The sequence below is a fragment of the Salminus brasiliensis genome, chromosome 1 (assembly GCF_030463535.1).
Source record: "Salminus brasiliensis chromosome 1, fSalBra1.hap2, whole genome shotgun sequence".
In the NCBI taxonomy this organism is placed as follows: Eukaryota; Metazoa; Chordata; class Actinopteri; order Characiformes; family Bryconidae; genus Salminus; species Salminus brasiliensis.
Window position 1 is genome coordinate 8102366 of NC_132878.1, and position 6000 is coordinate 8108365.

Genomic DNA, 6000 nt, shown 5'->3' on the forward strand with positions numbered 1-6000 from the left:
ATTGTGTCCAAATGTCATGATGGTTGGTGTGGCGCAACAGATAACACCACCACCTACCATTGCGTTACAACAACACCATGTGGGAGACCAGGGTTTGATTCCCGGTCTGGGTGACTATGCTGCGCTACACCAATAAGAGTCCCTGGGCAAGACTCCCAACACTACACTGACCCACCTCTGTAATACCAGTAACCTTGTAAGTCGCTCTGGATAAGAGCGTCTGCTAAATGCAATAAATGTAAATGTAAATGATGAATGGACCAATAGAAATGCTCCAAAATGACCTGAAATAAAATTTTTTCCATTAAAATCTTCCATTGGAATTTTGAATGGTTCCTTTCTCTCCTGAAAAGCTGTCGTTTCAGAGATACAAGGTTTTTGTGTGACACCATTTTGCTGGTAACTGGTCTCAGATGGTCTAGGATAGTCTTTTATGGTCAAAGTGGTTGAGAATCCAGGCAACCAGATGAAATCATACCCTAAACTGGTTAACCAGTAAAGATCCTGACCAGCATGGACTTGAGTTTTGATGGGTTGTCAGCATAGGCAACTTTACCAACCCGGTTGTCAAGCTATTCATACTGGTAGAAGAGCATAGTCACGTGGGTCATGCTGATCAAGGAGCTTGGTCAGGTTGGTCAGGCTGGTGGACCATTAAAACCCTCAAACCCAACCAAAAACAAGAGCTACACTGGCTATGCTGGTCAATCATCTTAACCAGCTTATAGTGTATATATATATATACCTGCTCATTCATTGTTGTGATGTTGGATGATGATCACCACCCCACCTCAGCCCCAACACCCCAACTCATCCCAAAAGTACTGAATGGAGCACCACCGTCATTCCAGAGTTCCACTGCTCCACAGCTCAATGCTGGGGGGGCTTTACACCCCTTTAGCCCACGCCTGGCATTAGGCATGGTGCCTAACTGGTGCCCACAGTACTTCTCTACAGGGACTAGACAAGCTGTGTGTGTGTGTGTGGGTGTCAGCGTTTGCACATCTGTGTCAGCAATGGGTACAACTTAAAGTAGCTGAATGCATTCAGTAGAAGGGGTGTCCACAAACATTTGGACATATAGTGTGTGTGTGTGTGTATTATATATACACAGCTTTAATTTTTCTATATATTTATTATTATTGATATTTTATTTATTAATTAATGTATTTACTATTGTTAGTAATCATTCTTTTCAAAGCGTTAGTTAAACTGGCAAGTTGCAGTTTATTATCACAATACCTATATAAATCACGTATATCAATAAATATATACTTAAATATATCACATTATATATTATTATAGATTATAGATGATGGGAATATAGTGTGAATTACTCATATAATTAATGTAAAATAGATAGATACAATCAATATACAGTATAATATGAGCTTAAATAACTAATATAACTGTAATATAATATAATCTTGATAACTCAAGATGACAAGCATATGTCACAGACACACGTACACAAGTTGCAACATGCTGGTAAAAATTAATGTGATGATAGGAAAGGGAAGGTCCTCCAACTCTATTTTTAACGCTATAGTCTCAGAAGGTTCAATGGGAGGTCAATACTGTTAAGGGCAGGTCCACTTCTGAGCTGTCAGGTGATCATCAGTCAGTCCCAAATCAGACCAAAACTCTCACACAGATCATATGAGCAACATCCATACATGTGACAGACTGGAGACCAGGTCAGTGTTTCAGCGGCTTGTCCATTAGCCAGCTGACCAACAGCCTGATAAGGACAATTCACTGTTGGAACTTGGCTTGGTTTCTCGGACAGGGGGTAAACATAGTCCACATCCTGAATGGAGATTCTTTATTGATGGGAAATTTTATTTTGGGCCCCATGAAAAGATGTTACCTAAGAATCACCTTAATTGCTTGAGCTGAATAGCTAATGGATCCACATGGGTAACAGATCAGATGGAATCTGAGGAAGGGCATTTCAGTAAAGCGTTCAGAAGCAGCTGAATAATTTACTAAACAGTCAAAATATAGATTAACTACACACACACACACACACACACATATGTATATATATATATATATATATATATATATATATATATATATATATATATATATACACTTCATATTTTATTTATTTACTATTACTTTATAATATATTACATTATATATATAATATATATATATACATTATATATATAATATATATATTATATATATGATATTATATATATATATTACTATTAATAGTTAGTAATGTATATCAGGTATAGCATGTATATCAATAAATATATACTTATAAATGATAGATTATGGGGAATATAGTGTGAATTACTCATATAATTGATTGTATCATTTTAATACATACAATCAATATACAGTATATTTTTATCATTATATATATATATACTATATACTTATATATACTATATACTTAAATAACTAATATAACTGTAATATAATATAATCTTGATAAATCTGTCTATAATATCAAAGAATCTAAGAAAAGACATTTCAGTAAAGTGTTCAGAAGCAGCTGAATAATTTACTAAATGGTCAGATTAGATTAATAGATTAACTCTATACTGTGGCGTGCAAAGGTTTTAGCACCCCTGGTCAAGATATCCTTCACTGTAAATAGTTAGGCTAGTAAAATATGACCAAAAAGCATAAAGTTCAAGACGAATCATTTCTTTCATGCTTTGGCAAGCATCACAGTCTTTCAATGTTCTATGTACTACAGGTTTGTTCGTTCTTTGATCGTCACCCATTCTTCCTTCCAAAAGGCCTTTAGTTCCACCAGAAGACTCCAGAGGCAAGAGTACAAACATTGAACGAGTTGACAGATATTTGTTAGTCAAAGTCTCTGGCGTCGGCCCTGTCATTGGCCCAGGTCTGGCAACATCTGGACCCTTGCAGATCCTGCTGTAGGCAGGCCAAACTAGAGCCAGTGAGGAGGACGGAGGAAAGAGTGTCGAAATGCCAACATCTGAAAGCAGCAAAGTAGGCGTGTAAGTAGAGGTCTTAAAAAGACAGGTGGAAGCTGGTGATTGGTCACAGGAAAGGTGTCGTAGCATTTGACTCTTGTAGAAGAACGTTGCTGAAGCTTTTACTTATTTAAGATTCTGGCACAGTTCGAGGTCTACCTCAACATTTTCAATGATGTATAGGTCAGGGGACTGTGAAGGCCATGGTATGGATCATCTTGAGGTAGTCCATTGTGGATTTTGAGGGTGTGTTTAGGATCACAGCATTGTCCAGCATTGTCATCTTCAGCTTTTTTAGATGGTGGGATGTTTGCTTCTAGAATTTGCTGATATTTAATTATATCCATTCTTCCCTCTACCAGTAAAATGCCCCTTGTGTCACTGGCTGCAACACAAGCCCAAAGCAGGACTGATCCACTCCTGTGTTTAACAGTTGGTAAGGCCTTCTTTTCATGAAGTTCTGCACCTTTCCACAGGACGTGCCTCCAGCATGCATCAGGCTTCTTTAGATATTCCTCTGACTCTGACTCCTGATGCTGAATTTTGTGGTGGCTTTGCAGGAAAGGCTCTTCCAGGAAGGTCTGAATTAGTGCAGGAGCCGCTGCACAGTAGAACAGTGCACCACCACTCCAGAGTCTGCTCAATCTTCCTGAAGGTCTTCTGCAGTCACGGGGGTTTCGAGTGATTTGCCTTTCTAGTAATCCTACAAGCCGACCTCTCTGAACGTTTTCATGGTCTTCCAGACCTCAACTTGACGTCCAAATTGCTGTTAACTGCCATTACTTAATTACATTACAAACTAAGAAAAACAACTACCTGGAAATTCGCAGCTTCGCTACATTCTTATAATCTTCCCCCGTTTTGTGGACACCAATTATTTTAATGAAATGCGGAAAAGAACGTACTGAATAGAAGCCTGAGGACAGATGCTCACAAGCATTCATTCATTAACTCAAAGTCAAATGTTATCACGCGCTGTCTGGCAGTTCGCAGGGAAACAGAGCACTCTGTGGTCCACTAATATTGCTATGATATTAATCTGTGTACAAACTCCACATTAAAGCTGACATGGATCGAGGCGTCTAGCGCTAATAAAAGCGGACCTGCTGAAGAATGTCTGCCCTCCTGAGAGATTTCTAAACCAGCTCTGGCTTGCTAATGAGTGTGAAATCACTGCGTGTGCATTTTAATTAGACGTCTAGCGGCACAAAGCAAACAGCGCAACAGAAAACAACACACTCTTATTGCAGGAAGCGATGTCAGCACACTCAGCCTGAACAGGTGCTTGTCTGAAGTGTGTGTGTGTGTGTGTGTGTGTGTTTGGGAGGGGGCTTTTTAGGCTAATATGGGCGGAAGAGCGTACAGTTGACAGGAAATTGACAGGTAATTTGATTAGCTGCGTAGTTGAGTGTACAGTAATGACTGCGTGTCGGAAGTTTCACAAGTTCTGATCTTCGCATTCAGCCCGAGAACTCACTGACAACAAAAGCTTGTCATCATTTTATATGGATTAAAGAGCCCATATCATAGAAATCTCCTCACTTTTTGGTTTGAAATACAAGAGCTTGATGTAAAATGCGAGCATTGAGGACTTTTCTGTTGGGACCACTGTCTGCCACTGTTAGGACCTCGAGCAAAGCCCTTTACCCTCTCTGCTCCCTGGGCGCTGGAGTTGGCTGCCCACCGCTCTGTGTGTGTGTGTGTGTGTGTTCACTACCACAGATTGGTAAAATGCAGAGGACACATTTTGCTGTACAGTGACATATACCTTTAGGTTAGAGCGCCGGGATATCGATAACAGGGTTGTGGGTTTGATTCCCGGGCTTGGCAAGCTGCCACTGTTGGGCTCTTGAGCAAGGCCCTTTACCCTCTCTGCTCCCTGGGTGCTGGGTGTGTGTACTCACTGCCCCTAGTTCACTAGTGTGTGTGTGTGTGTTCACTACCACAGATGGGTTAATTGCGGAGGACACATTTCGCTGTACAGTGACAAATACGTGCACCTTTACCTTAAAAAAAAACATGACCAATGACAGTAGAGCTCTTTTACACATTTCAGTCATAAAGAAACCACAGCACAAATGCTTAGGGAATAAGAGAGGCTGGAAATTACACTGGACATGATGTTACATTAGATAAAAAGACTGAAATATGATCATGTAAAAAGGAATCACGGCACCAATTACGGTACATAAAGCCACACCACTGTCAAAAAATAAAGATAAAAATGAGATAGAGGCCCTTTAACTTCTATAAATGCTTTTATGATTCACCGCTAGTATTATAACTCCAACACATGCAGTTCAGTACATCACAATGCCATTTACCACATAAACACACCATTACTTTTGAATAGTATACCAAAACAGCAGTAATAACTGTACTACCAAGGGTCAGACAAGTAGGTCAAACATGTAGTCAATATTAGAATACGACTGTGAGTGTGTGTGAGTGCTTGTTGTTCATTTAAGAAGGCGTTTATTGGCTGTAGGTACTGCACACTGTTAGCGCGGGTGAGGTACTGTGATGACGTTCTCTGGCCGCTGTAGGTTTTAGGTATCCCACAGTGCATAGCTGTAGACGCAGGCTCTGGGCGATGAGGTCATTTGGCCTTGTTCAGAGGGGGCACACCCCACTGAAGGGAAAGAAGGGGGGAAAAAAACATCACTTAGTTACTGAGAGGAGCAAGCCCATAGATTTTCACACACAACACACTTACACACACACACACACAGATATGCTCATCAAACGCAATAACACATAATTTCTGGATTATAGACTTGACCCATGGACAAAAGTATTGGGACACCTGCTCATTCATTGTTTCTTCTGAATTCAAGGGTGTTAAAACGAGTCTATCCTGGTTTTGTTGGAGTAACTGTCTCTGCTGTCCAAGGGAAGAAGGCTTTCTACTAGATTTTGAGGATTTGATTGCATTCAGCCACAAGAGTGAGGTTAGTGAAGTCAGGATGTTGAATGATTGATCACCACCCCACCTCATTTCCAACTTCCCAACTCATCCCAAAAGTACTGGATGGAG